The sequence below is a fragment of the Thamnophis sirtalis genome, unplaced genomic scaffold, assembly GCF_051295495.1.
Source record: "Thamnophis sirtalis isolate CommonGarterSnake01/CBP01778 unplaced genomic scaffold, rThaSir2_p1.2 scaffold_5, whole genome shotgun sequence".
Classification (NCBI taxonomy): domain Eukaryota; kingdom Metazoa; phylum Chordata; class Lepidosauria; order Squamata; family Natricidae; genus Thamnophis; species Thamnophis sirtalis.
Genome location: NW_028261385.1, coordinates 123,259,237 through 123,265,236, shown reverse-complemented (window position 1 = coordinate 123,265,236; position 6,000 = coordinate 123,259,237). Strand labels below are relative to the sequence as shown.

General features: G+C 36.4%; 1 long non-coding RNA gene across 1 annotated transcript in view; it reads right to left on the bottom strand.

The window, feature by feature from the left end:
• Window positions 1-477: 477 nt before the first annotated feature.
• LOC148045629 (uncharacterized) overlaps window positions 478-6,000 on the bottom strand; it is a 43,733-nt gene continuing 38,210 nt past the window's right edge. Inside the window, exon 3 of the long non-coding RNA XR_015696804.1 lies at window positions 478-925. This is a non-coding gene — a long non-coding RNA (uncharacterized LOC148045629). The remainder of the gene's footprint in view (window positions 926-6,000) is intronic.

The following is a 6,000-nucleotide window of genomic DNA, read 5'->3' as shown; positions in this document are numbered from 1 at the left end:
TTTATCTCAAAAACTTTCCTAGTGGCCCATTGACAGCCTCACATAATAAAAACTTCAACTTTTGAACTAATCTCTATTTATTTTGTCTTGATATATTAAGGCTGAAATCAATGCCATTTACTAATACCCCAGTACACTTTGGCTGTATGCTCTTTTTCTGGCTTCATTCTATCTTTCTCAAAAAGAGAAATATAAACAGTGAGTGATGTGGAGTCAGCAGAAACCTGATGGCTGTAAAATTTTGTAGATTGATCAGTAATATACTTTCAGAATATTATCCCCCTCCCCCTCTTGTCAAAGGATCTTAAGTGAGAATGAAGGGTATATCATCGGGGTACATGTGTTATAACAGAAAGAAGAGGCAGGTCTATGTCTGTCTGTCTGTCTGTCTGTCTGTCTGTCTGTCTCTCTCTCTCTCTCTCTCTCTCTCTCTCTCTGTGTGTGTGTGTACACAAGCGTGTACAATCTTATCCTGTTCTTTTTTCCGATTGTAAAATTTGGGTTTAAATCAATTATGGTTCTGCTGAAGTCAGTGGAATTATATGAGCAGAATTAAATCTAACGATTTCAATTTAACTACTTCATAGATATTCTTTCTGGATAATCTAGCCTTAAGCTCTTCAGGCAAAATACAAAGTGAAAAAATACCTTTGTGGTTCTGAAGAATACATTTTACCCCAAATACAGAAACCTGGATCAATATAATTCCAGGCATTTCTAACTCCGCGATTATGATTTGATATGGCTTGTAGATAAGCAGCTTGGTGAATATCTGCATGCACGGTATGTCTGCCTCTCTCTGTACAGGTAGAGTGACCACATTTCATAAGGCTTCTTCCTGGGATTTCAACCTTGTATGTTCAAATTCAGTAGATGGTCCTCTTCCTTGTCGCCTTGTTATGAAAATCACCACCTGCTTAGTTTCCTGCATGAGAGACAATGTAAGAACTGTAAAAGAGATGCAGACAAAGAGAAGTTGCAGATGTCTTATGTATATCCCACCTACTGGGGGTTTCAATGATAAAACCTTTCCCATATGTAACTTGATGTATCTTTATGCCTCCCTTGGCATTTTCCCAAGCTATGGAAATCTCTTTTTGTCTTTGAAATATATATTATGATCCTAATTATTCAATGGAAACTTCTGCCATACTTCTTTAACCCATAGGAGCATTCACTTTTCTGTAGGAGGAATCTCTGGTCCTGTCAGCTTACCAAATGAGAGCTGGAAAAATCCAGATGACTATTAGATGGCAGTGAAAAGTTAAACGTTTTCTGAATCTCTTTGTTGCTGTCTGGTGGTCATCAGGTTATTTGCAGCCCAGTTCTACTACACCTACAAACTCTATCCAGCTTAGTGTTTTTAATGTAATTTGTTATACAATCTGCCAATAACATTCTTCCTCCATAGTTTTTTTTAAATTCCTGAGGCTTTCAGTTTCCTATTAATGTATGTTTTGTTCGCTCCTTCCTGTCTATTCAAAAGCAATTTTGTAATGCAAGTTTAATAAATGTGACAAAGGCTAGCAGTTCTGGCTGCAAAAATAAAGAAACACCTCAAGATGGCAACAAAGAAATTGATTTTTAGAGCCATTTGCTGCCCTCTAGATGTTGCCTAGAATTGAACATCACAGTGCTGCTAGGCCACTTATTTTGGCTTCTTTATGCCGGGTTACTGCAAGATGATAGGCATCTATTACATACCAAAATGATGAGATGTCAAAAAGCACATTGTGATATCAAAATGCAGGTGCTGTTATTTTTTCATAATGTTTTGTTAATAGACCCCTATGATGTCAACCAATCAAAACGTCCCCATAGTATCTTAATTTAGTCAATAGCCAAGGGTTTTTTGAAGCCACCACAAATGTGCAAGGTTGGTAGCTAACAAAAATCCCTTCAGTTCTCTCAAGGACTTTTATTATGGAAGATTTTTTGGAAAGGTTGATAGGGACGGAGGGAAAAAAGGAAGAAAGGAGGGAGGGAGGGAGGGAGGGAGGGAGGGAGGAAGAAGGAAGGAAGGAAGGAAGGAAGGAAGGAAGGAAGGAAGGAAGGAAGGAAGGAAGGAAGGAAGGAAGGATACAATTCCTTGCTCATACTCTCTACAAATTTGTGACTCATAAAAACATAGAAATATTCATTATCATAGAGCTGTGAAAATCAGCGGAGATCAGCCGTCAATAAAGCATTTGTAAGCATTTTAAAAGTTTGGAAAATGGTTATCCTAGTAATGTAGTCAGCCTACAGCCTCAAAAGCAGAAACAAATAAAGGCACAGAATATGTGATATTATATTACCCCTAGGCAAGAACAGAGAGAAGAGCCATGAGGTGATATAGAGCATACTGAATAAGGCTTCATATAGCAATAGCACTTAGACTTATATACCGCTTCATAGTGTTTTATAGCCCTCCCTAAGTGGTTTATAGAGTCAGCATATTTTCCCCAACAATCTGGGTCCTCATTTTATCAAACTCCGAAGAATAGAAGGCTGAGTCAACCTTGAGCCAGTGAGAATTGAATTGCGGGCAGTGAGCAAAATTAGCCTGCAATACTGCATTATAACTACTGCGCCACCATGGCTCTCTAGCACATATAACACATTGCACATTTGGTTGTAGGTCTAAAGGTTCAAAATTCAGAACTTGAGGCTGAGATGTCAGATGAGAATTCATAACATTTTTTTCTATACAGGCTACTAGTGTAGCAGTCATTCTAATGGAATAAAAGCTATATGGAGAACATACAAAGTACTATAAGGAGCTGTGCAGTACATGCCTCCTTATCAACAATGAATAATTCAGTTTTTTCCAAGGTTTCTGTAGCACAAAAGTTATAAAACATATGCAATGGTATATTAACTTTAAAAAAAATCAATACCCCAGCAGATTTGTGGATTGCAGAAGACAGAAATGAAAAAATGGCAAGTGGGCCAATATATATATATATTTTTAGTACCACCAAAAATTGGACCCAGCTTTTGGAAACACTATTCCTTTGGTTGCTGAATCTGGATGGTTGCACAGCTAGGCTGATTTTTTTCCAGATACAATTTGCTGCTTGAATTTGATGTTTTCTATCAGTAAAAAGTTCAGAGTAAGGCTGCTCCACTGAGTTGTTTCATTTTCACTATTCTTCTTCATTTCTGATAGCATTTTAGGTTCATTCAGGGCCAATTTTGTTTCACTGGGAAGCATCAATAACCAAGGTACTCTGAAAGTAGTACATCTCCTTGAACATAAAGCTGAAATAGAAATATAATTTTAAAACCTCTGCATTTGAAGGTTTTATGGAGGACAGGTGTTCTTTTCATTATGTTGTTCCAACAGCCAATTCCCTGTTCCTCTTTGGTTATGTTTTTATTGTATGAGTCTTCTTTTTCTTTGGGCTTATTTTCTTAAAAGTCACCAAAAGACAAATGTTGCGTTCAGATATCACACTGAAACATGAATTGGCATTAGGCTTGAGTTTTTACCAGATTTCTAGCTATTGTTTGTGAGGAGCATTGAACCAGGCTATTAAAACTTTGCAAGTCATCATTTGCATTAAGCACCCATATATAAACAGCATCACTAATGATTTTTATTAAATGTGGTTTGCTATTATATCTTGAACTCACAGTCTGTGAAGACCATTCAAGTATAAATTCAAAATAAAAACTGGAATATTTGCCTATGCCAACCATTTCTACAATTTCTAGAATGAAGATTCAACTTTTGTGGGGTTCACACAATATGGGATTCCAGCAAGAATTGATCAGTCCAGCTATTAATGCAAGATTATGCTTGTTGTCCTTTTCAATTTCACTTCTATGATTAATTCTGGGAAGCTGGAACAGTTTGATGATGGAAAAGAGAAGGTTGTCACAAGGAAGGCAAGCAGCAAAGCCACCCCTGATAGTTCCTCCTGGTGGCCTCATAAAAAGCCAAATAGCATGGGAACATAATCAAGCCTTGAGGTGCCTCAAAATCTAAGAACTATAGAATGAAAACATTCCTCAGACTACTATCTAAAACTTCCAGGTTGGAGTGGAACCACAACAAAACAATATCCCCAACACAAATTCTCAAAGGTAAAGAGAAGCATTCCATACCTGATACTATCCAAAGCCACTAAGCTATCCAGGAGGAAAGCAGGGACACAATTTCTGTATTGCATCTCTTAACAGATGATCCATTAAGGCAGCCAATGGTATCTAGATATTCTGTTTCATCTGAGAGAACTTGGAAATTTTTCACCACTGCCATATCAAACACTTTGGCAAAAAAAAAGGAAGAGTCAACAGTTGCATAAGAAAGGAGGACCTCTTCACGTGCAGAGGAAAATATTAACAATTATCAACTCCCTTTCAGCCAAGAGGGAATAGACTCTAGAGGATCTGTGATCTAAAATCATCTACTGCCATCCTCATATCATGAAAGAAAACAGGTTGAAGTTGATTAAAGTACACAGAAGAAATTGGTCTACTAGCTTCTTGCTGACACCACTAAATAAAATTGTCAACCTCATCACAGGGAAAGTCCATAAAGCCTTCTGTTTACCACTGAGATTTCTTCTTTTTCTGCCATTTAATTAATTGGTTAGTTATTTGCTGCCCAACTCACTACGGGGCTACTCTGGACAGCTTACAACAATAAAATGGAGGAAAAAATGATTTAAAAATGTAAAACTTTACTGAATATTTACTGAATAGCCTTTAGTGAATAGCCTATATTCTGGTAATTTGCAAGTATTTAAAAAAACTAAGTTAATTCATTTATTCAGACTTCACATAAATAGGAGTTCTGACAAGGAGACGAATTTTACTTTGATGAGGTGATTGGTATAATGGAGACAAACAGAAGTCTTTCTAATGACTGGACATGGTGGAGAAGATCTTAGAAACTACAGAAAATAGTGTGACAGTTTTACTGTGTTTTTTAGAAGAATGTGAGAAGGAAAGACATGATTATTATTTTTTTGCAAAGCAGTTATGAAGGAATATGAGCTAAAAGCATCCCGTAAAGATATACTGCATTTTTCTATTACAAAATTGGTGAATAAAGCATGTAAATTTATTCCATAGCTAGATGATAGATTGGAATAGGTGATGGGTGATGGATTCTATTCTATTCTATTCTTAGTTCTGTTAGAAAGTACTTTATGCTTCAGTTTTAGGGAATTAGTTGTTTTGGTGCTTGTTGCAACTTATTCATGCAAATAGCAGACATAGACAAGAATCAGTGTTCAACAGAGAACACTTAATATCTGTGACATTATTTTTCTATAAAGTGTGTTTCTTTTGAAGATACTGCTTCTCCATAAAAGTGAAGCTATCTTCTCCATCTTTTTCCACTATGCTAAGCTACCAAGACATAAAATGAAAAAACAAAAAGGACTGTTACTTTTTATGCTTCTTCTCACATGAGTCCATAAAACGCTATCATGCAGTCTTAGTATGTATCATAAAATATCAGGTTTGCGAATCAGTTGCTTTCCTGGTGCAACTGGGGCTTAGGCAATTAATTTTTAAAAAGCAAATGTTTCACAAAGCAAGTAGTTACATCAGCTTTAAATGTGCATCTTATCTTTACAATGGCTTGTGATGATTCAGAGAATTGTTATTAGTGTTTGCACTTAACTTCTATCTATAACATAGGAGTGCAAAATTGTGTGGGTGTGCATGCGCACATGTGCACAATGGGTGCATAAGACTTTCTTATAGCCAAAGGGAACAGTACATCTGTGCCAAAAAGGTCAGTGAGTGAAATGATGACAGTACTATTACCTTAATCACAGGTTCTGTACATTTAACAATCTCTCCTTTGATTTGGTCTGACTGTCTTACTCAGTCCAATGCAGCTATCAGCTTATAATATAATTACCTGAAAATGAACTTCACTGAATGCAGAAGAACTTACTTTTGAGGAGACATGTATAGGATGAGAAACGGCACAGAAATACTTTTAGTAAAAACAAAAATGAACCTTTTCCCACTTTACTCTTTTCACTTAATCTAAAT